Here is a 27,791-nt window from a genome sequence, read left to right on the forward strand (position 1 = left end):
CTAAAGTGCAGGGAATGTTTTAGCCTGGGCTGCTGGGGCAAACCAGCTCCTAGGAGAGCACCACATGCTTGTCAATGCACATAGAGAAAAGGCAGGGCCCTGATTTTCAGATACTGCCCCCCAAGATGTAAACAGTGCAGAAAAGCATCCTTCATGCCATCACTCACGTATATTATTCCAGTGCTCCCATCCTTGGTAGGTTATATTATAAATATCCAATTGCCTCTGGCATGCGTGAGATTGACTTTTATTTTTTATGATGATCAATTTTTATTTTTTTTTCTAAGGGTGTCACTAAGGACATAGGGAAACAATTTAGGAGATTAAAAAAAAAGAGAGAGAGAAAAAAGATTCAAGCCAAATGCTTTCTTACAGGAAACATTTATTTGCACAAGAGCGTCTCATCTAACAAAGTTTCACCATATTCTCCCACAACAGACAGGAACTCGTCTGCATTAGCATTTTAAGAAACAAATCCTAAAGACCAGCAAGTGTCAATAAGCTGTCACAAGCAGGATTGATGGCTCTTCACAGGTCTCTTCTCACATGAGTGCAAATGACTGTCCCTCAGTTCATCACAGGCATTTTGGTCAAAACAAACTTTTCTGATTTTCACACAGCCTTTAAAATCCCAACTAAAACAAAACAGAAGGTCTGATCCTGTCCCATTGCAATCAATGGCTCCTCTTTGCCCAGCTGAAGTCAAAATCAAAATCCCAGCATGAGCAAAAGGACTATCACAGTCTTCTGCAACCTCATCTTTCAGATCATGTCATGAGGCGAAAGAGAACTAACTTGTCCCAAACAAAAACACACATCCTATGTGACTGGAGTGTATACGTACTGGGCAGAAAGAGCTGGGCTTGATCTGACTTTTGTTTCATATTTAGTGCTGCAAACATCTGCTAGTCTTATTACAAATTGCACTTTGGTAGTCATAATTAGTAACCGCATGATTCTGTTCTACATGTGACGTTCTCAAAATCAGAAAAACATGGAACAGTGGAAGTACTTCATTAATGCACTTTCTGGATGTTCTATACAATTGCTGTATGACTCCTAGCTCCCCATTTTCTCTTGATGCAGAGAGATGCCTTTCTTATCAAGGAAAATATTTTTCCCTATGTGACAGCTCAGTCACAGATTTCTTTGTGGTGAAGATCACCTCTGCTGGTGTCTCTCAGCTTGCCCTGAGGAGTGCTGCCTCCAGAATGCAGGAAATCTGAAAGCCTCACTCACCGTGAAGCTTAGATGGGCAACTCTGGAGATGTAGTAAGGACAGCAACAAAGCTCAGCTAAAACTGTACAGCTGCACATTTCCTCGGTGCTGTCCCGTCCACGCTTGACCCATAGAGCAGAAGTCTCCAAGATTACAATCACTGGCAGCTACTTAATTCGGATAATTGAACACCCATAACCTCCCCAGCATGAACCAATGTGAAGTCAAATGGAGCACCCACATCATCTGCTGGAGGCAGGACCCCATCTCCTTAGGGCCAGCCTTTACAGATGTGTCTCCCACAGAGATGCTTCAGACAGTTACTGAACAGTCTGCTCAAGAGCTTAACTATTTCTGATACATATTTCTCTAGTATCTAATCTCAATCTCCTTTGCTGCATATTAAACTGATTATTTCTATCCCTTCCCTCAAAAAACATGGGTAAAAATCTGATTGCCCTCTACTTTCTATTTGCAGATAGTGGAAGGCTGGCAGCACTCTCTAGCTTGAAAGAATCTCATCCTATCAACCTTTTTGCTCATTTAATCCTGACGTTACAGAAAACTTAAGCCCTCTCCAGAGCAAGTCATGGTTTCTCTTCTTCTACAAGAGGCAACAGGGCAGGTTGAATTGTCTGCGAGAAAATGGCAGAGTCGATAAAGCAGGCAGTGCTCCCAGAGAAGATTTATGGCCGAGGCACCAGGAGCTGTGCTGTCCAAGTGCTTCTCCTGGAAAACTCTTGGGCACAGCCAGCCCATCCCCGCCCTTCCAGCAGCAGGCTGTGGTGTGGCCACCACTCCTCCATTGGGAATGTATGGGCAATTAGCATTTTTCAAAAGTGGTGCTGGAGCCTGCTGGAGGGAGAAGTGAAAACAAACATAAAATAAAAGCCAGGCAAGAGAGTAATATTTCCATCATCAAAGAAGACACGCTGCACTGTAGTCCTTTGAGCAGCACAAACTTGATGTGCAAACCCCTTTGAAAGACAAATCTTTGTATGAGCATTTCTTGTAGGATAATTTTAAGCTTCAGCACTTCCTTTCACGGGGGCAATTTTAAATCTGGAACCATTCATGACATCTAAGGTCGTGGAGTACATTTTTTTTTGGAACCAGGGCTGATTAATCTCTCCTTCACACTCCTATAAACATTTCTGCTGGGAAAACTGTGTTCACAAATAGAGGATTCCATAGTCAAACAATAGAGATGCTTGGGAGGACAGGCCAGACTTCCACCAGGACAATCAACCCCTTGTACTGGTGGGCTGGCACCAGTGGAAGGGTACTCTGAAAGCTCCCTACCTCACTCTGTCCCATCCTCTTGGACAAAGCCACCAATGGTCACTTCTCCAGGTGACACCTGATTCGGTGACATCATCATGCAAACTCATTACTTGACTCTACATGACTTGATAAACACGTTATCTAAGTGAAAACTCTTTTCATGTACCAAGGGAATGGGCCAAAGCAACACACTTGAGCATTTTCCTGCTTGAAAAGTGATGCTTCTAGAGGGGTATATAAATGGTTGAGAATTATCATGGTCCATGTATGTACTGATGAAAAAGAAGATATCACAAAACTCAAAACAAACTAGGAGGACAATAAAACCCAGCAAAAACCTTAATTCTGCTTCCCTCCCCCCAAGGTTAACAAAACCTCTCCAAATCAAGAGAGACCGCACCAGCAGACAACTATAGGAGGCTTTACATTGATGTTTTCTTTCTTTGAAAAGGCTTTAAATGCCTTTCTCATGTTTTTACAAAAGCTCTTACGTTTTTGAGGGGTTCTCTTTCTGTCTGAATGCCACCACTAGCAAAGGAAAGGAAATTCTTCATCTCCTTTTGTTGAAGCTACGGCAAGGGCTTCATGAGAAAATTCCACATGCAAGGAGTCCCGCATGGGACTAGCAGGAGGAAAAAGCAACCATGGCACAGGAAACAAACAGATGTTTCATTGATGGCAGCATCAACAAATCAATATTGATCAATAGCAAGATCTTTCCATTACCTCCAGAGGTGGCTGCCTAGATGATTTTCCCAAGACCTGGCTAGGTTGAAATTCAAGGGAATTCACTCATTTGTACAAATGGGCACAAAAGCTCACCTCCAAATGGCAGCCAGCCAAGCCAAGCACACTCCCCACCAACCTGTGCATATAGCCTTGACCTGTAAATAGTAGAAGACCTAATTCTTAACCTTAGCGTTACATCTAGTTTGCAGAAAGCCAGCCATTATTCCTTGTTTTGGGTGCTCATCCCCAGCACCTTTTTTAATGATTATCAAACCTTCATGGGCCTTGCTGAAGGCATCAGCCAAAAGTCACTCAGCCCACCCAACACTCCTGTTATATCCGAGCTGCACTTGAGGACAGCAGAGAAAAGGAGTGGACAAAAAGTCAGTAGTTAGAAATGGAAAGGAAGGGACAGATTAAATGGAAAGCTCTGCCAAGTTGCAGCCATGGGGAGCTAATTCACCGTGGGCACAGCAACTTGAAGGAGGACTGAGTTTAAAGGGTCAGAGTGTAGGAGAGAGCTGGGATTCAGCTGGTGATGCTGCTTGATTATGCTGCTCCAGCACAGCCAGTAAACGACACCAGGATGTGTTTTTTATATATGTGTGTATAAGTATACCTATATATGTACATATATACATACACACGTACACATGGACATACATACATATTTTTAAGTAACTCGTTCAGGAAATTTTTCCTCACTGCATATGAAAGCCGTTCCAATTCCCCAAAGTAAGAGACTTGGCAAGTCAATTACAAGGAAAGTAGAAGTGCTGAAGCATATGAACAAATTTTAACAACATGCAACCGTAACTTTTATTGCCAACAGTAGATGTACGTTAAAATTTGAGAGAGGAAAAGAAACCCTGATGAAGTGGCAAAATGCAGTTGTTTTTCTTTATCTACAGAGAATACTGTGGTTTCATTTGCAGATGAATCACTTTGTTGTGATTTATTCCGTTTGTAAATGGATCTGATTTATTTTCCCAGGGGATTTGAGAGATTTTTAGTAAAGCAAGTTACTGAGCTGGCTAAAATGAGAGGAAGCATAATTGCACTGAAATGTTTGAAGAAGATCAAGTTAGGGTGTCACCTGCCAGAACATTTTGGCAACAAAACAGAACAAAATCCAAGAATATAGGAACATAAACAAAAAAATGCAAAGAAACCCAAAATAAACTGATCCCAAATGAGGGAAAACTACGATCCAAGCTAACCAAACACAGACCTGCCAGTTGTTAGAAGACAGCCTTTAAAGGAATATCCTCCTCTGGCACACTCAGTTCTCGGGCACTGTAATGTCATCTTTGCCAAAGCAATTAAACTGCTTAATAATCAAACCTGGATCTCATTTATATGGCATGTGAACAGAGTAAAACAGAGCGTATGGAAAGTGTGCTGTACAATGAGATGCGGTTTATTTCCTATCACAAGTGAGCTGGTAATGAGATAGTTCGTATCACAGGAAAGACTTCAACAGCCAGCAGATTTATCAGCTTCAATAGTGTTCTGCACCCCAGCCTTTGTTTGGTTATTTTGTGTCCTGCTGAGAACATGGGGGTCAAAGATTCTATCCAAATCTCAAGGTTTGAGTGGAAAGATCCTTTGGTTAACTCAATGAAAGCATATCTGGAACATTCCACAGGTGATACTGTTATACTGAAACTTGCACGCAGAATCTATACTTATGGTAATATTTTTAAGCTGACTGTGGTGAGCTTCTCAGAAGCAAAACCAGTGTAACTAAATGAGGGGAACTGCCCTTTCTAAAACATCATCATTACAAAGAAGTTTGGGTTTCCATTGCAGAGGACCAGACTGATGCTTGACTTTCTGCCACTACAGAATGTATCTGGGTAACTGGGCCACCTCCCCTGGCAGGAGGAGACTCCAAGTCTATTTCACCCAGCAGTGGAACAACTACTGCTCCTAAAGTTTGTGTTCCTGAGGCAGGTTGGGAAGAGCTGACAATGGGCTTTGGTGCCTTTGCTCAGCCACATTTCCTCTTCTGGGATTTGTTGGGATGAGGGGGGAGGGAGAAAAAGGAAGAGGTCCCAAACCCTTTGCCATCTCTTCTGAGCTTGTTGTCTTTTGTAAGCCACAAAGAACAGATTTTCTTTTGTAAATCCTTAGTAATTAAATGAGTACTTCAGTGGCTATATTCTTCAATGGTCTTGTTTCCTAGGTTTTGCCTTTGACAGTCATATTTTGCAAAGGCTGCTAAGATGACTAGGCACCTTACCCTACTTAACACTAAACCAATTGATGCCCGTGCACGCTGCATGAAGGAGGAAAAGTTTCATTAATGGCACTTCATTAAAGAACTGCACTGGAAAGCCCTAAATATGACCGAACCAACTGAAATCCAGAGCAAGCTGTCTATTAGGAGAGCAACAAAGACAGTTTCGGAAACTGAACTCTGGCTCCACTGCAGCGGATTAGGAAGAGTGATGGGATTAGTGTTTAATGACTTGGGGCAAGAGACAAAGGGAATTTCGACAAAGAGGCTTAGATATGGAAGAATTAACACTCTCTATCCCAGCCATGCCTCTGATGACTTCCAGCATTCTTTCCTGGCTCTGCTGATGTTTGGGAGGGGGGGGGAACAAAACAAAAAAAGACTAGCGGGGCTTTAATACCTCCTTAGCCTTTTCTTATCACAACTCTTTCCCTTTGTAAAGAAAGAAAAGATCTTTTAATTTTTCCTAATGCAATAAGCAAAGTTGCTAAGGGCTCGTGCTTCAGCACACTGCAGACGATCACGGTCCCAGCCATGCATGCACGGGCAATGCTCCACCACGCTACAGAAATTTCTATATGTGAGTATATGTATTTACACAGATAAGGCACATGCTTTTAAAATGACTTCAAAGGGAGTAGAATTTTCTTGCTGTTGCACGGACTTGAGAAATCCTCCTTGATTTGGAGTTGTCATACAGCAGGGATCAGTGTGACACAGGATATGATCCATGTGCTCAGACCTTACATTTAAGCACAGACCTTCCTCAAGTGACTCTGCTGAGGACAGAACATGTCCCAGTGACCAGTGGTGCCCAGGATTTGGGGTGCAGAATGTAAAACTCCACTAAGTAGCTCATGATTTCCCTCAGTGTTAGAGACAAAGAGAAGGGAGATTAAGCAGTAGATGTATAGCAATCTCCATTAATTAGTAATAATTTAAAAAAGAAAGCAAGCCCTGTATGGAAGCTCCTCAGCCAGACTATGGAGACACTAACTCGCCTGAGCTCTAAGCAGCACCTCGACCCTTTGGGCACTCATGTCAAGGAGACACTGCTTGAACAAATACAGAGCAAGCTCCAGACACCTGCGGAGGACCTTAGGGGAACATATGCTGGGAGGTGCTCCAGGACTGTCCTTGCACCATTTGGGGCTCCTGTTCCCCTGCAAAACCTGCTTGCTCTATAAACCAGTGCAACGTGTATTTAATTTTTATTTTTTATTTTTTTTTATTTTTTTTCAAAAGCAACCCAAAATGATCCCAGAAAAGCTAGGTATTCATTTCTCATGTTAGCCAATATGAAATGCTCCCAGAGCAGCTTTAGACTCCAAAGTATTATTTAACCAGTGTGGTTTAGTAGGACAATGGCAGCCCCCTGCCGTAATCCATTCAGGGGCAATACCATCAGTCAGTGTGAAATTAAATACATTACAGGGTAAGAGCTTAATGCGTTTTATAGGCAGTTGTTCATCCACATCAAACTTTAGCTTTTAAAATCCTAACATTTGATCCCACAACAGGAACCATGCCTTGAGAATGAGATTGGCACATTTGTGCTGCCAGCAGGGCAGAAAAAGCAGAGCGCAGCCTTTAGTGGGAAATGCAATTGCCTGAGAGAGAGAAACGTTTGCATCAAGGGAGCTCTGCAGAGCCACAGCCACTTGTAATACACGAGGCGGGGCTGGCAGCATGGGAAATGTAGACCCAGGGCTGGTGGCAGGTTGATAGAACCAGAGCTTCCTACCGTGGTGCGTACAGATCCCACTTACCTATAAGTACAATTATAAATTAATTTTGGACATTCACCCATACAAGTGGTGGCTCTGCTCCTCCCCACCCTACTGCTGGGTCCTGCTTGCACAGGCTACAGAACTCAGCTGCTCCAGCCTCCCTCTGCCCCAGCAGCAACTTGGGCTGTGCAAACAGCTCAGTCCATAAAAGAGACATAGGGGTGTGCTGAACGGAGGAGGCTTTAAATTCTGCTCTCAGTTACACTTGCTCAATGCAGGAGTAAATTCCATTTGCTTCAGCTGAGTTACTCCGGATATAAATAGGTGTAAGTGAGATCAGAACTCGGTCCTTGGAGAGCCTTCTGCCTTCTGTGATGCTGCTTCTTGAAATGAAGTGCTGATAAGCCCCAGTGGTAAAAAATTATTATTTAAAATATCTTCAGAGCTATCTGTTGCCCAAAATGGCTTTTAACTGTTGAAAGAGCATCAAACATTAAAAAATGCATAATCTGCTCTCAGCACCGGCACGTGGTGCCAGGAATATCCGTCAGCCTTACGTTTTTGGATTGTATGTCACAGTGGATTATCTGACATCCATGAACATTGACTGCTTCCTCCAGTTGTGGCCACAAAACTTGTTCCCAGGCTGGGTGCTGCTACACCATGCAGCAGCCCTTGCGTTCACATCCAAGGCACTACATCTCTCTTCCCCTGAGCAACATCCTGATAATGCCTTTCCCTTTGAGCAGCAAGAGTCAAAAGCCATGAGTTTTCTTTAGTGATGAACATTTGGATAACTCTTTGGAATATTTGAGGGCTCCAGATGCTATTTATCCAACGGCGTGGTTTGAGAGCTATAAGCCCCACGCCTAAAGAAAGGCTTTATTGCCTGGGGTGAGTGGGTGGGAAACTCTTTAGGCTCAAATGGGGTCAGTGAAGCTATAGGCGAGCACTGCAGCTGACTCCAAACACAATGGGCAAAGGACACAAAAAGAGGATGCAGCGAAGTCAAAGGAAGAATTGAATTTATTTGTGGGCTTGTATTGTCTAGCTAAATGGGGACAAGAAAGGAGCCTCCTCTGCAAAACATTTTGACTAGCCAGAAATACCTGAATTCACAAAAAAAGTCTTCTTTTTTAAAATTTTGCTTCCCCCTCCTGCTGCCCAAACCAGTCCTTAAAAAGATGTTCCTCCGGCCTCTTTTCTTCCTTCCACTTGACTGTGCATTATGTGTTTTTCTGGGACAAGCAGCAATCTGTCTGAAGAGAGAAGAGGAAAACCTCTCTTCCCTGATGACGAGGGCTCTACTCCCCTCTGTCCCTTCTCTCTGCCCATTCACAGAACATTGCAGGCACAATCCCTTCCCCATACTGCAGCTCTGGAGCAGGGCAAACCACTCCAGACAGCGCAGAAGCTCAGTCTCAGTCCATGCTGAAAGTGAGTGTCAGAATCAGGATGTTCTCCCAGACATGCAGTGATTTGATCTGGCTTTCTCCATCAGTCCTGTAGGGCTGCTCTGAAGTGCGAAGTGAGCTTGGAGACCCGTACCCTGGCTGTACTGCCTGCTCCCAGTGCTTAGCGTGAGCATCATAATAGTGGATATTTTCATGAGTGTTTCAGATCCAACCTCACCTCAACCCTCATCCCCAGTGAAAACAGAAGCTAGAGAGTCAGAAAAGGCTGGCACACTAACCCAATGTTTTTGTCAGGCCATTGCAGCACGATGCTGGGCACCGGTTTTAGGCTCTGGCTCACTATCATACCTTGTGTACACTTCACTTTGGAATTGCATCAGCAGCAGTAAGTTGCTGCCTGACTTGGTGCAGAGGAGACTCGTGGCTGTCAAGTACAAAGAAGACAAATTTAGTCTGGTGCTCCACTGGTGAAACTGAGAAAGTGATGAAGCCCTGAATTAAAAGTGGATAAAATGCCTGAAGCTCTGGTAACTTTTCTCCACTGTTTTCATCCTTAGATGTGCAACAAAAAGAAAACAGAAGAAGTGAAGTGCCCCCATAGCCATGCACTTCTCCTCCTCAAAAAAATACTAGAAAGTATTTACATTTTCAAAATGCTTCTGGCCAATTTTTCATATCTTCTTAAACTGAGATATCTCAGCTACGTGTCTCAACTACTGTTTCTTATATATAAAAAAAAAAAACTTGAAACTGGAAATTTCAGGGCTCCAGATGCTATTTATCCAGTGGTGGGGTTGGAGAGAAAATGCAGCTTCTTCTGTTCTTCACTTCTCCCAAGCCAGTGAGTTACTTGATTTCATCAAACCCAAACCTAGTGCATAACCAGTCTCCATGACCATCATATTTGGATGCTTCCTTCACATCAGACTGTTTTTGGCCAATGGATAGCATACCAGAAAGCTGACACATTAGCCTGCCAAAGTAAATATCTACTCTAAAAATAAAGAATTGTATACAGCTTCCTTTAGGAGGGTTTCCAAAGCCAGAGTTGGGTTCATCCGCTTTTAAACATCTCTCTGCCTCCCTGGTTCCTCAGCTGACTGAAATGCCAAGGTAAGCCCATCTGAGACTCCTACCCAGAAAGCAAAGCAGACTCTTGCAGGGCACTGCTGTCAATGCCTCGAGATGGTCTCCAAAGCAAGAAGTCACCCAGTGATGGAGCTCTCCTGGAGCTGGGCATTCCCCTCTATCATGTTTGTTTTGCCCCATGGTGGAATATTTGTGCACAGCTGCTGTCTTACGTGCAGGACAGTCCTATAGACTATGTGGAAAAGAATTCATTTTTTCTCTTTATGGATTGTTGCTATCTTTGATTCATTTTTCACACGTTTCCCTGTGCAGGCGCACAAAGACAAATATTCATTGTAATATTTATGAACACAGCCCGATAGTTACTATGGTTTCAAAGAAAACAGGAAAAATGGATAGGAGAGTGGATGCGCTTCCCATTGGGCAGCCATAGGTACAGCACGTGTTGTAAATTCAGCTCAAACTGACTCACTTCTTTCGATGAGGTAAGTGTTGACATTAGACAATTTGGTGGGGAGCATTTATTTCTGCATTTATTAAAATGTCAGTAACAGCAGGAGTAACACCTCCTAAAAGGCTTGCAGGTGCTTGTCTTCAAAAAAAGTCCAACGTTTGAAGAGGATAAAACGCACAAATTACATTTACAGTGATTCACCATTGGCTGAAAGAGAATAGATACGTTTGGTGCTTAATTAATACGTGTAATACGTAATTAACAGCACTCAAATCCAAGGGACTGGCCAAACTGCTGAATTGCACCATGTTGAGAACTCCCTGGAGAATCCAAGCAGGAAAGCAGCATTTGTGCCCATTTGGACACACTGATGAAACAACGTGCTTAATTTATTCAAGGGCAGTGCTTATACATTCTCAAATGCAGGTGAACGCTACCTCTGAAATGCAAAGTGCTCAAGTGGAAGGGAAGGGAATGAAAAATATATTGGGGGAAAAGCATTCAATATGTAAAAATAGCTCTGCAGTGGTCAGGGCATGAAGCAATGCATGATGCCTACAGCCAAAGCACTGAGTTGGTAGGACAGCACCAAGTTCTCTCATTCTCTGTCCCAAAAGGTTTCAGAAGGTAGCTAATGTCCCCCTCTCCTTGGCTCGCTGGAGCTATCAGTAAGGCCAGAATGAGACGTCGGCTTGTTCACATCACAGGGAAATACAAACCGAGGTCAAGGAAACCACAACATCTGGAACGTGAGAAAAGGATTTACTGTTAAGGGCTTAATGAACTCTTAAAATAAAGTTCTCAACATTGCTAATTTGTTCGGGCTTCAAAGGGGAATAAAATGAGATGCTGGAAGAAGGTTTTATTGCTCTCCCGAAGAAATAAAAAGTGCATCTGAGCTAAAATTAGCAAGGCACGATGACAGTAGAGATAGCATCACTTATTTAGCTGATGCTAGGAGAAAATGCTAACTTGTGACTTCTAGGGATTTATGTGCAGATTACTGTGGGAAAACAGTAATGCCAGGTTCTGGGGTTTGCAGCATCTCTGAGCTGACGGGGATGGCACTGGGCAGGACGTGCCAATGCCTGCAGGCAGCAAAGAGTTGCCCAATTCCCTAGGGCCAGGTGGGTGGAAGGATACCTCTATCTCCTTGTTTTAGTTCAAATGGGAAATGCCTACAGCTGCAGTGCTTCGGGTCACATTGGGAACTATTCCTGCAGTGTCCAAAGGGAGACCGCTTAGATGCAAGGAAAGCTGGAAGACACACATTTATGGGCTCCAGGAACTGTCAGACACTCAGATTACAGATTCAGAGGAAAGGTAATCCCAAGGAGGTCCCTCCATGGTGCACGCAGAGGCTGGGACAGCTCCCCAGCAATGACTGCTTTGCTCCTGTGTGCTAAAGCAAACTGCAGCACAGCTCAGCCGCTTGGGCAGGTCACTCTTAATGTTCCCTCAGGCTATTTCTGAGCAGCCTCCGACAGGCACTGACCTTCTCTTTCACTGCTCTCTCACAACAGCTTCATCTGCCTTCAGGCTGGGGGCAATAAATGGGGCACAGGTACAGGTTGTTCCTTGGGCAGCTTCACTCCAGCCATGTGCCCAACAAATGAACAGTACAAAGGCCACCTGGGAACTCACATCACCATCCCACAGCATGCTGAGCAGGATGATCTTGTTCCCATAGAGCAGGAGAGCAAATGCTTCTCTGCAAAGGCACCACTGGCTCGATCCCTAGTTTTCTCACAGTGCAAGTCAGACACAATTCCACTTAAATCATGGGAGTTTCTGCTGTGCAGGGACTGGAAACGAGAGACTCAGGTCCCCGGGATCAGGATCTAATTAGGATTGCCATTCACTTCCCTGCTTTCAGCAAGGGGCCATCTATCGCCTGATAATTGAAGCTGCAATAATTTCCGATGCCCGGGCCAGGAGGTTAGTGGAACAGGAGCACGTGGAGCAGCAACCAGGCAATTTCCCTAACACAACTCTCTGTCAGGATTTCAGCAGCTCTGATGACTTTCTTTTACCTACAGCCATCAATACAGCTGCCTACAGCATCCATGATCACACAGAACCACACATCGGCTCTTCTGGATGTGAAAACGGGCACTGGTACCCACACAACACCTTGTCCTGCTCTGTTCCAAGCAGCAGGTTGGGGACTGGCCTCATGAGATCGTGATAGCTGCACGTCCCTCAGATGCAGCATCTCAGGACAGCCACTCACAAATCCCCAGCACAGTCCTTGTCTACATTAGAAAAGTCAGTATTTTCCCTACATGCATTGTGTTTTGGGCTTCCTGGCAGTATGGAAAATACATGAAATTAACATATTAAACAACAGCATTGCAGTGCACATTGGAAGTGTTGGTTTGAGGTATGGGTGCCCACCCTGCCACTGTACCACCACAGATGGCAGTAAATATCCTCCATCTCCATGCTCATGCCTAAGAGGTGAATACCTCACTGCTACTGATTCACTCTTTAACAAACCTCATGTCCCATTACAGCATCCTCTGGGCAAGAATCTCTAAGGATATCACCACCACCAAACTAAGGCTCAACAGCAACAAGAAGCATCAAAGCCAAATTTCACCCAAGCACGTTGGGGGCTGTCTATATAGCATCAGGTATGCAGGCCAGCCCCCTCCCATTTCACAATTATTAATTGTAAAATAATGATTTCCCCAAGAACGAAATTTAATTCTTCAACTGTACTCACATCTGTTTGTAGTAAATATTTCAAAGTGACTTCGGGGAGGAAGAAAGAAAAAAAAAAGCTTACATGAGTTTAACTATTTTCAAGAATAAGCTCATAAAATATTATTTGTGGAAGATTAATTGAAGTGCTGATTAACACACAGTGTTTGTTCACAATGCCAAGAATTTTACTGACGCTTCGGTTGGGTCCCTTTTGTCCCTGCTCTGAGGATGGCTGTGCCTATGGGCTCGTGGCCGAACAGGAGCAGGATCCCCAGCCTCCCTGCTCCTCCCCATGCAGAAAAATGGTAAAAATGGACCATTAGCTGGGGATTAGCTCATACATTAAATAATGCTGTAAAATATTTTTATGGCGCTACTTCCAGTGGCTTTAAAGATGACTATTGAGGACATCTAAAGCTCAGGGTAAAACAGATATATGCTTTTTTTTTTTTTTTTAACAGTAACATTAGCTTTAAACAACGAAGATTACAACTGATTGCAGAGCGGCAAAGCACCGGCATGTACAGTGAAATCATTCTCTACCAAATACCAAATATTCTAAGTATGATCACGTAATAATAATTACCTAATCCCTTTTATTTTGCTTTTAGAATATTTACTTAGGCTTGGGTTACTAGAATTTCAAATAATATGGGCTCTGCTGTCATGGCTCTTTATCCATCTGAATCGTGGTCTCTTGTAAACAGTTCTGTGATCTGATTTCCATCGGGACAAGAGTTGTAAAAGGCTGGGGATTTGCGATGGATTTACACATATACTGTTTCAGTTAAGTTACCAAGGTCGACTTAACAGCCCTTTTCCTCCGAGTCTTAAATACATTTGCCACCCAACCTCCTTCTGCAACGTTCAAGGAAATGGGCGCTGTGATTGCGGAGGATGTTTGAACTCCACTCCAAGCTCCCATTCACACTCTTTCAACCAAAGGTGAGATCTCATTTTGTTGTTTTTCTTTAAAAAAAAGCCCAAGCTTTGTTGAGTTGCTAGAAAGCTACTCTTGCTCATATTCACATGCACATGCGCAAAACGCAGGTTTCTTTAAATTTTTCAAAGGTCACTCTGCTTCCCAGTGTTCAGAAAGCAGCAGCATGCCATGCTGGCTGCTAGGCTGTGCCACAGACATTAGCACGGCCTTCTGAAGCCCATGGTTTGCTCTCAGGAGGAATGTATCGGGTTACTGACCTGGTAATAGGCAGGTCTTGCTAAGAGCAGGGCTCCTCCAGACTAAACACAAAACAAACAAACATCGATGCCCTTCCATTACCTGGGACGTTCTTGGTAATGTTCCACCAGTTGGGCTTGCAGTGATTGTGCAGAAATGTACTGATAATAAAGGTAAATGAAACCCACAGCTAGTTCTCAGCTCTCAGTGACTGGTTTGATTGTCTCGTTCGCTTGGCAAACAATTTCTTTTCTAAATGTTATTTCAGCCACAGATATAATTTCTCTAACACTGCAGAAAGAATCAGATTAAAATATGATACAGAAGCAGCACTTACCTTGGGCTGATTAATATGCTTAGGCTGTTACCATGCCACCATGCTTAAAAGCATAAAGATACGCTTTTCTACACCAGTCTATATATATTGATACCTCCTGCGTGCCAGGAAAACCTCTTTGATTAGTCACACTAAACCACCGCTTAAGTGGTATGAATTTCTCAGGCCTGCACTTTCCATAATCAAGTAATAAATTCTGGGACTAATCATACGCAGCGCTGTCTCTTCCCTGCAACGCGCAAAGAAATTCATCAGGAGTTTCTCTAACTGCAGGAAAGCTGCAACACCTAAGGAACTGAAGATGCAGATGACAGCTCAGAGCAAAACTCATTGTAACGCAGACTGAAGGCTGTACACCATCGTGTGTGTTTTGGGAGGGATTTTGGTTTGGGCACCAGCTTCTCTCTGGTCCTATTTTTATTGGCCTGCACTGCTTTTTCATGGGAGAAAAAAACTTTGGTAAAAACCAAAGTGCTTTTAAAATAAAGGCAGTGGGGATTTTCTTCTTCTCCTCTCAACTCGTCTGCCCACAAGGTGCAGACACCTGGTCTCACACAACCCAAATTTCCTTTCTCTGTGGACCGACTTTCAGAGCTCCCAGTGGCAGATTTCGACTAGCGTGATGTCCAAGCTGGGAGCTCGGGAGATTGTAGTGAATATCTGAAACCAGAGGGTCTGCAGAGTGCTCCTCAGCCTTCAATGACAACATTCTTTAAAACTGCGCGTGAAATTTAATCTAATTCTTTTGTACTCATGTTACCATACACTTGGCTTAAACGTTGCATTTTTAAGCCAAAATGCAAAGTTAATCTATCTTAATGCCCCTCCAGGTGAGATTTATTATAGACCACTTTCTAAAACCAGTGTGCTCAATGTGCATGTGCATACCATATTCATCTTATTATTATCCAGTTGAAAAATTCCCAGTGTGTGCAACGCCTCAGATATAATAGCAGGCATGCCAACAGAATATGACACTTATGCTAATCTGCACCCCGCTGTGGAAAAACATACACAAGGATTCCATTACCACATTCATTAGGCTGCAGTGCACTTCATCTTGAATAGGGATTATGAACTATAATAGAGTGAAAACAGTTGATTGAATCCACTTAGCCAAATCTCTATGACATCAGCCAAATATTTCAGCGTGAGGAAGAGGAGGAGCCGAACCTTTGCCTGGCTCCATCTCTCTCTGATGCTTTTTGGTTTGGGGGAGAGGGGCTGGGGACCGCCAAGGTCCTGATGACACTTGGCACTAACAGACATTGAGAGCTGCCCAGGAGTAAGGTGAGAACAATATGATACGACCATTGGGACTTAGCATACATGTGCACTGGGGCTGGTTTTGCATGGATTCTACCAAATTCTGCATGCACCTGTCATAAGCTTTCTCGGCACCAATGGAAAGGATTTCCAAGCCAACCATACATGCAGCAAAAAATGCCAGTGATATCATTACACTGCTTAGATGGTAATCACAGTCAGATGAAAAAAGATGTTGTCCAGTTTCATGTTCAGGTTTCCCAAATATGCTTTGAGTGGATATTCAATTTTTGCTCCTGCACAATGAGTGCTGCCTGATAGCCTGCCTTTCTTGGCAGAAAATTGGACTCAAACTATTTAAAATATTGTCAGAAATAATAAAGAATGGAATACAAGTTAGAGAAAAGATTTGGAACTTAGTCATGTTCAGAAGAAAAAAAAAAGAAAAAAGAAAAGGAATGAAGCCATCCCCATGCACAAGATTCTGAATACGATAATAAAAACCTTCTGTGCTAAGCGTTTAGTCATTTCTGGGACTCTCTTGTTTATACACTTCCTTTTCATGTAGCAACTAAACAGGAAGTTCCTGTTAGCAGCAGCGTAATGTAACCAAAGGGAGAATCGCTGAGACTTGTGACAGACCCTGTTTGCTCCACTCCTCTTATTTTTTTATTTCAGTTTAAAAAGAAAAAGAACAGAAAAAACACAGAATCATCAAGCTACTAAATATATCCAGTATATCTAAACTTTGTTTTGCCTGCATGTACCTGACCTGCATTGCACAGTACTTACTGGAAGCCCTTGCTGAGCTCACATCCCCTAAGCATCCCCTGTACTTCTTTTTCTACCCAAATTTTGGCAATGCTGGAGGTGGCTCTGACGGAACAGATGAATCCAGCAGCATCTAGCAGCATTTTGGGGAGGAGACCAGACCAGTGGGATGGAGCAGGTGGAGACAGCAGGGAAAGACCTGAGCCATTCCCTCTCAAAAATGTGTGGAGGGGAAAAAGGGCACTTGGAGGTGCTGAGGAGAAGTACAGATAACATTCTGAGCCATAAAAGCAGGAGATGGGTGGAGCAGATGGGAGGGCTGGGTGCAAGTAAGGTTTGGTGGCAGCAGTCCTGTGAAGGGCAAGGGGACTGAGATGAGGCGGGGCTCAGGAGTGAGGCAGTTGCGAGGAATTGGCCGGTGGTGGTGTGGGATGAAGGACAAACCTGGTTTTGGAGTTTGGGAAGGAAAAATGAACTCCCGGACAAAAAGCAGCTTACAGAAAGGCAAGGCACCAAGAGCCAAAGCCAGCTCATGTTGCTGCATGGCAGCTAATCGTCCCTGGGCAGCAGCAAGGGTTGCATGGCTCAAGGGACATGCAGCAGGGCCTGGGCTTAGTGCTGCTGCTATCATGCTGCTGAGTTTCGATTTGTAAGTTTTTAAAAGATACCTCATGTGTGGAATCGCTGTGTCTCTGAGTTAGCAACACTGTCAGTGCAGATGCAGATGGCTTTGGGTCCAGCCCACCGCCTCACAAACCCCTGCTGGACCCAGGGTTTGCTATTAACCCATGCAGGCTAAATCTGTTGCACAGCATTACTTCCTATGCCTCCACAACTATGCTCCAAGATAAAGCATTGGGTTTCTGCACGCATACAGGTACATACTGGGGAAAAGATGCCGAGCTCTATGTGAAAGTGCAGTTTCATGGAAGTTCAGTGTTTTATGGTGCCAAAACTTTCACCTATAGGTCTGGTCTTCCTGGAGGAAGGTTTCCCAGTGTCTTCAGAGGGAAGAAGTCTGTGGCCAACAGCAAGCAACCCCCAGAAAAACGAGCACTGTGTGAGCTCCTGAAGGAAACACAGCTCTCAGGGACAGTGCAAGAGAAGAAAAAGAAGCGTCACTAAATATCTAAAACACTTAATTTAGCAGAGAGAGGGAACAAACTCTGGGTAGGATCTTTTCTTTTCCTTTAGTTGAGGTCCAGCTTCTATTTTTCAACTTTAAAAGATAAGTGGAAGCATCAAACAGGTTGAACGAGGCACTGTTTTCTTGCTACAGGAACATGGCCCTTTGCACCGAGATTGTAATACAATCCATCCTCTCTGGGACTGCAAATGCTACAGTGCAAAACTGTGTTTGAAAACCTCTTTTATCATTCATCGTCTCCAGACTGAAATCATTTTTGACAACCTCTGCAGAAAACAAGCAGCTTTCTGGCTACTGGCGAGCCGATTAAAGGGAGGAAACACATGTTCACTGTCAGACAGAGCCCCTGGAGAAAGCATTGACAACCTTTTAACCTCCTTTCCCAGTGAAAGTGCCCAAATGTTTCTCTGGAACAAAACCCCAGCATTGTTTTAAGCATCTTTTCATTTAATGCACTGTATTTTTCAAGATACGTTAAAAGTCAGAGGAATTCCATTTTAATGGGAGATTTCTAAATCTCTTCAATTCCCATGCAAATGGTAATGCAAGCAGTTATTAATGGGAAATATCTTTCTATAGACCAATTTTTTTCTCCTCTTTTTTCTTCCTTTTATTTCATGGTTTTTTCCATTTTTTTCCCCTTACTGTCTGACCACAGGTTAAATGCCAACACATTGAAAAGTTCACTAACCTCTGCAGTGATTTCTCAAAACAAGCCAAAAAACCACAGGAGTGAAATTTTCTGAACAGTAGGAAGGCTGACTAGCAGACATTATTAGCACTTTGAGCATTCAAATCTGGCCGTGGAAACTTCTGTGAGTTACAAGATGCGGGGGCAGGAAGCACCACACATTACCAATGTATTTGTTATCAAGGGAGCTGGGTTCCACTGTATTTAATCATCAGCAAGAGGGGAAAATAAATTTGCTTTTCAGAAGTAGAACAAGGATTGTTTTATTATTATTTTCTTTTTCTTTTTTCCTAAAAGGAAAAAAAAAAAAGGCCTTCAGAGCAATTGGTCTGGCTCTTTGTAGTTACAAACATCCACTCAGAGGTTGTTTAACATTTAACCTTGCTATTTTTACCTTAATATCAGCAGCTGGAATAGTTCTGTCTGTTTTGATAAAAATGAGACTTTTTTCCATGTTGCATATTTGCTTTTACAGCTGAAAGGAACTGTTCCAGCTGAAGTAGGTAACCATAAAACTGCAGCAACTGAGCCGCCTGGGAGAGGAGGAGATTATTTGATTAAATGTTCCTGTAAGTAACTGCACACGGCACTGCCCAATATTTGCTAATGAAAGATAAAAGGCTGTGAGCTCTGCAGGTATGACGTCCCACAGGGGTTTGCTTCTCCCTTCCAAAAGCCCTTGCTCTAACCACGTTCCACAGCACTACTGCGATTTCACTCCTGGGCTTGGCCAGTGTTGGGGGCAGTTTGCAATTCCCAGCATCACACCAAAAGGACTTGTTCTGTTCTGGTTTCTTGTTTCATTTTGATTTCTTCTAAAATAGCTTAATGCCAACAACCAGGCTTAAAGCTGTCCAAATTGCATCTCCCTCTGCTCTCAGCACCAATCCCATTGGCACACGGCTCTCCATCAAAGGCTGTACCAGGAGGTGGCTCACAGGGACATGTGCCACAGATGTCCCTTGTTGTGCCTTCTACTGGGTCAAACCTCCTTGAAGTGATCCAAGGAAGAAGAGGAGGAGGGGATCCCAGCCTTGCGGTGTGTTCTGCACAAGACCAAGTCATTTAAACACCATCAGAAAGGGCCATCCATGGAGGAAAGGCATGCTGCAGCTGAGCACCTTGCACTGGGCAGAAGGGAAACAATCCTGGCTTTCTTCTGTCCCACTTGTGTCTTGCCCCAGCAAACATTTCTATCTAATGCATCTCCAACAGTTACAGGAAGCAATCTCACTCCTATTTTAAGTAACACAATGGTTTTAAAGGAGGAAATTTCCCTGAGAACAGAGTTGCCAAAGAAAAAGAAACAAAAGTTTCTCCTTTCTAGGAGACGCTTGCTGCACAGCTTGGACTATCCTCCCATAACCCAGAAAGCCCCAGCAAGACCTTACCATTACATAAACTGCTGTATTCACCTTCTTCTTGGATCCAAAAGGGGCTCTCCCTTCTGAACTGGAGTAGAAGCAATTGGTGGCAGGGCAGGGAAGGGGAACCAGATCCCATCTCTCAGCCCCACGCCTCCCACAGCATGTAGGAGATCCCCTGCAGGTCAGATCTGGAGGAAGCACTGCCTCATCCAGTCTGGGAGTTTGTTGTAGGCCATGAAATGCCATGGTTGGAGTTATGCTTGTAAGAAACTGCTAATTCTGCTCAGTTACTTCTTTTGCTACAGGTAAATGCAGAAATCCAGAGTTTACTCTCTTCTGGTTTAGGCATACGCAGCTGACCCTTCTCTCTGTGAATAACTACAAGCAGTTGGGTGTAATCTCTATCCTATTTAGCTACTGTCCAAAGCTTATTTTCTGAAAAATGGCCTTCCATTTGCTTTCATGCTTTGAAGAAGCCAAAACCCCCTACTTCTCATACTGACAGTTTGTCTGAGCAGTTATTTATTCCAGGCATGCTTATACTTGTCTCATTTCATCTTCCTGATTTTGACTTTGCCTTGCATGATTTATCCACCAGATTCAACCAGTATGCATGGAGCCTCCTTCCCTTGGTTCATCCCTACAAGCCACTTTTCAGCCTTCCTTTCCACAAAGCTAAGCAGGAGGTTCCTCACCCCAACCCCTGTAGGGCCTTCCTACACTGCTTGTTCCACTCTCACACAGGTCTTATAACCACCCACTGCTTTTTGGGTCCAAGAACTCCATAAGGCAGCTCCATTCTGTTGGCATGAAAATACATCTGCAAATATCTTTTAATTGGTATAGGCTAGCAAGAGGCTGAGCTCGACTCTTCCTCATCATTATTTACTGGTGTAAATACAGAAGTAATTCATTGTTATTACCTCATCACTATTTGCCAACATAAGTGTATAAATAATTCAGTGATATTCACATTACTATTATGTATAATACCATGAATTATAGGAATAAAAAAAATTCATAGTGGTTACCATTAAAAAGTCAACATTAATCAATGTTTGCCTCAAAGTTCTGTACGAGATAGCACAGCCTGCTCAGCCCTCAGAATAGGAAATAAATGTGGTGCCTCAGATACCACAGTATGGGAACAGTTGGCAGATGCTGCTTCTAAAATGGTAACCACTGTAACTAGAAATTTAATTGGAAAACGCATTGTATCATGCTTGCTAAATAACTGTGGCTTTCCACTTTTCTAAATGCTCACCTAAATTATCCAGTCGCAACATCTTCAGGGAAACTTGTCCACAGAAACTCCTCAAAGAGCAACCACATCCCACTGCTTGCATGGGATTCTCCAGGAACTATCTGTCCCCATGCAGTGTGACAGAAAGGGGGACTGTACCAACCCCATCCTGGGCTGCTCAGTCAGGACCTGCCCTGTTAGTGCATTCAGTTGGTTCCCTATTGACTCCTCTTACTACTGAGCCCCGCTTGAGGCTAACACATACCTGATGCAGCTTATGGGCACTCACTACCAAAAATGTAAGACTGTAGGTGTGTCACTATAGATCTTACTGTCATCGCACCAGAAATTAACGCTTACACACATTTATATGCAGATTTATATAAGCTCTTTACACACTACTTGTTTAGAAGAGGAGAAACACAAAAGGCCCAGATGTCATAGAGACACTCTGATGGTTAACGGAGGAGTAAATACACGGCAAAGTCCTGATCTTTTTCTCCTGCTCAGTTGTATTTTGATTCAAAATCCAGACTACATCAGCAAGAACATCACCCTGAAAATGACTTTGTGACATAAAGAAAGGCAAACAAGTGATGGTTCCCTAAATATTGCTAGTATCACTAAGTTTTTCTGGCCCATTTCTCTGTTGTATTATAGAAAGGAAAAAAATAAATGAAAGAAGATTTTAAACCCGCAGTGCCGCGAGAAGGTCTGCGTTAAAAAAAGGGAAAAGCTGTTAAAATTCTCAGCAGAGAGTTAGCTAGAGATGCTCAAACTCTAGATTGAAATTTCCATTAAGGGAGAAAACAATTCACAATTCCTCATTAGAAAAACCAACAACACCCATCAGAGGCCATCAATGGATAAGGGAGATGATTCCAAGAAGAGTGGAGACAATTAGTAAATTCGGAAATGACTTAAAAGATTGGTTTCACAAGATGTAGAAATGCCTAAGACTTTTTTTCTACCAAATGGTTGAGTAGGAAGGAACAATTGGAAAAAAAAATGACTTATGTTAAACTTATGGAATGATCTTAAGATGGAAGAAAGGAAAGGAAAGGAAAGGAAAGGAAAGGAAAGGAAAGGAAAGGAAAGGAAAGGAAAGGAAAGGAAAGGGAAGGAAAGGAAAGGAAAGGAAAGGAAAGGAAAGGAAAGGAAAGGAAAGGAAAGGAAAGGAAAGGAAAGGAAAGGAAAGGAAAGGAAAGGAAAGGAAAGGAAAGGAAAGGAAAGGAAAGGAAAGGAAAGGAAAGGAAAGGAAAGGAAAGGAAAGGAAAGGAAAGGAAAGGAAAGGAAAGAAAAAGAAAAGAAAGAAAAGAAAAGAAAAGAAAAAAAGAAAAGAAAAGAAAAGAAAAGAAAAGAAAAGAAAAGAAAAGAAAAGAAAAGAAAAGAAAAGAAAAGAAAAGAAAAGAAAAGAAAAGAAAAGAAAAGAAAAAAAAAAAAGAAAAGAAAAGAAAGAAAAATGTTATTCCTCTGCTCAGCTACTCCTTTTCCACAGCCCATCCCTGCTTTTCTCATCATACAGCATATGCATACAAACTCCTCTTCAGCTCTCAAAGTTGCCTGAAATTATTATTTCTATGACCATGGTAAAGTCTACAGGGATCAAGATCCAGAGTGAAAGAGTGATGATAGAGCCCTTCCATTTCTTGAAGGCTTCCTGAATACATGAGACATTGCAAAGCCTTCTTTGACATCCCATCACATCTGCTCAAATGATGTTTTATGCTGTGAAAAGAGAGCTGCAGCAAAAGCCATTCATTGCTTCAGAGTCCCTTCAAAATTTCTGTATGGTTGTGCAATGCGTATTGAAAACAACAGTCCTCACTTTCTTTGGTGCACTTCATCAAGAAAGATGCAACAGCTACACATGGTATATTATTTATCAAATAAATTAACTATGTTTCCATATGCAAATCTCATGCTCACATATTTAGAGAGATTTCAGGAATAAGCAGCACAGCTCAGGGCAGGGACGAACCAAAGTGCTGAAAAACGTAAGTAATTGCATTTATTTCACTGGGCTGGGATCAAGACCCTTGCATACAAACACACACACTCGTGTTATTTTCACTTCATGCTACCCACTCTCACACTCATTTTTTGAAATACACAGTCGGTAAAGAAAGGCACATCCTGCTGGGACAGCAATTTACAGAGTTCCGTGGTCCTTGTGGAGACGTTGAGCCACCTTAAAGTTTTTCCTTGCGTATAAATTAATATAAGGGAGTTGTCCAGTACCAAAAAATGTGAGCTCAATGACTTTAGGGCTGTTTCTCACAGCCGATGCATACAGCCTTCTTGTTCTTCCCTAACCTGAAACTTGCAAAACAAGATGCAGAGCTCGGATTCTTCCTCAGGCTCTTATTGAGCTTTGATACCAGCCACTTCTCCCCCACCCCAGTAAAACGTGTTTTTTAAAGTTTCGGACAAATATGCATCTTAAAAGAAACCGAACACTGACTGAAGTTTGCCTGATGAAACTGTCTGTCACAAGTCTTGATAACATTGACAATAGCAAGGAATCCATTTATTGCATTTTGGCTAATTAAACTGACCTTGGGAAAGCACAAAAGAAAAAAGCAAATTAAGCAAAAAACATGTTATAGTTTAGGAAATCTTTTAGTGGCTTGGAAAAAAATCAGCCAGTGCCTTTTCATATTTACACAGCTCCAACATTTCCTGGCTTTCACTGTCTTCTCTCCCTCAAGTTTCCACACACTACATACCCCAATGGTATCTAATTCACACGCAGGCCAGAAGCATCAAAAACCCCACAAGGAAGCCTGTCTGAGGGATTTTCAGATTTATCTAGCAGTCAGTAGAGATTCAGATATTTGGGAGAAGCCCCAGAAATTAATTACCCCATTTTTGGAGGTTTACCTTCTACTAAACAAGACCGAACTGGGAGATCAGTATGAGCAGTGATATGCAGATCACTGCATGGACAGGCTCCCATTGGGCTTGAGGTCAACTGGATCCCATTAGACGTACTATCACACCTCGGTGCAGGGGGTGAGTGAAATACAGGCTGCTGGCCCTGGGCTGTAATTCACCTCGCTGTAGCACAAGCCTTACCTGGAAGTGCTTTATGCCCTAATAATATGTTACCGCTATGCTGCGCAACGCTTAATTAAAGTGATATTTTCTTTCACTTGAATAATCTCCGACTGTTTTATTGTCATTTGACATTAAATTGCAATTTGCCATGCCACGTACATTTCTGCACACGTTGTCAATATGATCATAAAGGCACCATTATTGACCAAGAACATAATACTTACTGAGTGCCCTGAGAAAACACCGTGATTTTTAAAGTTCTGCTTTCTCTTTTCTGTTGTTAAATCCCAATCGCTTTGGTTTCTTTAAAGCTCTTTGCTGCCCAATAACTCCGAGTGCGAACAGAATTTAATATTCAGTTGTCATGCACGGCTCAGCTCTCACCCCGGCGCTCCGTGAACTGTGTGCAAGCCTGGGTCAGCCTTTCCCTGGTGTGCACCTTGTCATCATGTGTGCATGGGATACCGGTGTCACCTCCATGCCACCTCTGCCCCTTCTGCAAGAGCCAGCAGAGGGAGAGCCAGCGCCAGGGCACCATCACTGGGCCCCCTCTCCCCTCTTGTTCTCACAGATTGAGTTCAGCCTCCCTCCTTCAGGCTACATGAATCACTTCTGCTGTGAACTTGTGACCCTGCGATGCAGCACGCTGCTCTAGCAGGACCATACGGCAGCTAATGTGCAGAGACTTTGCCCCATACAAGCCCCGACGGCCAGCAAGCTGCACCAAATTACCGCAAGGCAGCGCGTATCGCAGCAAGCTCAGCATGCACTGGGAATAAAACGCTTGGGTAGTGTTTCCTAAAGTCGGAGGAAAGAGCTAAATCCATGCGCTCTCCTATTTCACTCTGATTGAAGAGGTAAATAAAATAAAATGGGCTTACATGAAAATGTTGTCTGTATTAGTGCCATGTTATTTCTGCTTTACCAGCAAGCTGAAAAAAGTTGTTGTATATTTTCTTTGTATTTCCTGCCTTGGTCTTGAATATCTGGAACTGAGCTGGTGTGTTTTCTTTGAAAAAAAAGTTTGAGTACTACATTCAGTTTGGTTTAAGTTCCTTCTCAGCTGGATTTTTCCAAGATTACCAGTCTTAAATACAGCACTGCTACACAAGAAGAATTCCTGACAAATAAATAAAATCTTAACTAATTTGGAATTAGTGGGTTACCATTGCCTAGTGGCAAAACCAGCTGCCATGGCAAATAAGCATCCCAGTGATGCAAAGGAAAACTTCAGCAGCCTCATGGCCTGGTGTATCAGTTACAATAGGGTCACCATGAGTCACTCTTCTAATGGCTCATCTCATTAAATACTAAGATATTGCCTTGCCATTAGGTATCACAAGCGGAAAAAATACTTAAGTTCAATTAGGGATGCATCTTTCACCGCAAAAGCTTTAATGAAGTTGCAGCATTACCACGAGTAACTCATCATGAATATATCTTTTTTTTTTTTTAATGACAAAATTGGGATTCTCATAGAAGTGGCTGGCATGTGTAATTCAATGAGCTCGCCTAAATAGTTCATCTGCGGATCAAAAAAGCAAATTATACTCACTCGAACAGTTCGACTGCGGATCAAAAAAGTAAATTATATAAGTGGATACTGCAAGGCAGAAACATGTGGACACAGCTGTAGTGTCATGTGTCGCAGCTCCGCTCCCTGCCAGCTGGCATCGGCACAAAGGCAGGCCAAGCCAAACAATTCCTGTTATTCATAACAGCAAACGCGCATTCAAAACGCACAGTGCAGGCTCTATAAAATAACTTGGTATTCAAATGGATCCACGCTGAAGGACTGTTTTTTAATCGCACGCTGCTGCACTATGCCTGTGCAACGAAGTGTCCTCGTGGCTCACAGGTTCCTGTCTGTCCCCAGAGCCGTGTGGATTGGGTCTGCTCATCCATGGGCTGTTTGTGCTTGGATCTGGCAGCTCCTTCTGCACTTGGTACATAGATGAACACCGCTGGTGCATTCATGAAGCTTTCAATTAACAAGAGTGCCCAACATACACATCTACGCTGTATCAGAATCAGAATTTCCCCAGCACAGAAAATCACGTAGTAAAGAAGTGTAGTTATTAAGAAAGCAAGCAGTCAGGGCAATTACGCAGCCACACTCCTCCTAGGCTGCATTTATATTTAGAACTTCAGTATGAAATGCCAGAGGTATTCATGCACTCCTCTACAGGGGGATGTCTTCCAAGTATGCAAATGTGCTCCATGTATATAATCTCAATGGGGACTTCATGAAATATGCCCCTACTGATGGAGAGGAGAAAAAAATATATGGAAGAGAGAGTTTCATTCAGCTCTTTTCATTGCTGTTGAGACAAGGCTTACATGGAAATCTCCTCACCCACCCCCCCAACTTATTTCTCCATCCCATATCAAGCTAGAAAAGGAATGAGGAGCTTTGCCAGCAAACAGAACTATGTGAAGGCTCAGCCCCACACCATGCATCTCCTGGGGCAGGTGGTGGGCACAGAAACTTATGGGTGGCTGAGTCCAAGTAGGTAGCCTACAGGGTTGCCCTACTTGCACCTGGCCCCTTCACATAGAATCATAGAATGTGTTGGGTTGGAAGGGACCTTAAAGTCCATCCAGTTCCAGCTCCTCTGCCATGGGCTGGCTGCCCCTCCACCAGCTCAGGCTGTCCAGGGCCCATCCAACCTGGCCTTGGGCACCTCCAGGGATGGAGCACCCACAGCTTTCTGGGCAGCAATGCCAGGGCCTCACCATCCTCATCATGAAAAATTTCCTCCTAACATCCTCCTAAAAACCAGGCTTTTATCTGCGCCAAGAACAAGACGTCTTTTTCTTAGGAAACATAAATAAAAGGCTGTGGATGGAGGCGACGGGAGGGGTGACACAGCTTCTATCACCTTGTTTACAGTAGCTACTCTTTAATGTCTGGTGCCTCGGATTTGCCAAGCAGCATTCCATTTTTTTTCCCTCTGGAAATACAGACAAGGAAAATTACACTAACACAATTTTTTTTTTTTTTTCTTTTTTTATATGTGTGTGTGCACATCATTTATAGCCTGTGCTCTCAAAAAGCAGCTTCTTTCCCATCTTCAGGATAATTGGCACACGGGTAATAGGTACCAGACATCCCCTATCAGGCACTGTGGTTTCAATAGGCACATCATTAAGGTGGCTTACTTAGGCCATGTCTCCTGTTGAATTAGTGGTCTACGGGCCAGTGCCAGGGAAGGGTTTGGGGCCTGTAGGCTGGCTATTGAAACATCTAAACCTTGGCCCCAACCTCAAAAGGAAGTGTGAAATGCCTTGGAAGACATCCCAGCGTTCAGGCTTTCCCTGAGGTTGAAAGCAAAGCTCCTGCAGGCTCCACAGAGCTGTCCCACCCTGAGCTGGAGCAGCATTCAAGGAGAGCTTTCAAGAGGACACCAGCATTTCAGTTTAACCCTTCTCATAACATCCCTTTTAAACTTGTATTACGCTCAGTAATAAAATTGAGTTCAATGTAAACCGGCAGATGTTTCAGCAAGAAGGGTTCAGGTTTTTTTCAGGCCAGACACAATTGCTCACAGATGTTACCTGCCACATCCGAGTGATTCTGTCAGGCTTGCTGTTTCCTACTAAACTTGGTGATGAGCACACTGAAAAGCAGACTGCAAGGCAGGATCATGTAGCTGCCCACCAGATCCACCAAGCTGGACCCTTGTCCCACATAAGGAAACCAGAAGCAGACTTTTCAGACATACATTGCACATAAAGCCCTGGCTGAAACTCCTGCTGAGCCTGTTTATGACAGCATAATCCTCACCAAAAACAGGTAATAGAAAATGCTGTTCTTTATTTGACCATGATATAGTTATCCAACAGCAAAATTGGGTT

General features: G+C 43.3%; 1 long non-coding RNA gene across 1 annotated transcript in view; it reads right to left on the reverse strand.

Annotated features, from left to right (window-relative positions):
• Positions 1-362: 362 nt before the first annotated feature.
• LOC146544854 (uncharacterized) overlaps positions 363-27,791 on the reverse strand; it is a 312,668-nt gene continuing 285,239 nt past the window's right edge. The window contains exon 5 of the long non-coding RNA XR_014881834.1: positions 363-2,074. This is a non-coding gene — a long non-coding RNA (uncharacterized LOC146544854). The remainder of the gene's footprint in view (positions 2,075-27,791) is intronic.

This window comes from Meleagris gallopavo, chromosome 2 (assembly GCF_905368555.1).
Source record: "Meleagris gallopavo chromosome 2, MGAL_WU_HG_1.1, whole genome shotgun sequence".
NCBI lineage: Eukaryota > Metazoa > Chordata > Aves > Galliformes > Phasianidae > Meleagris > Meleagris gallopavo.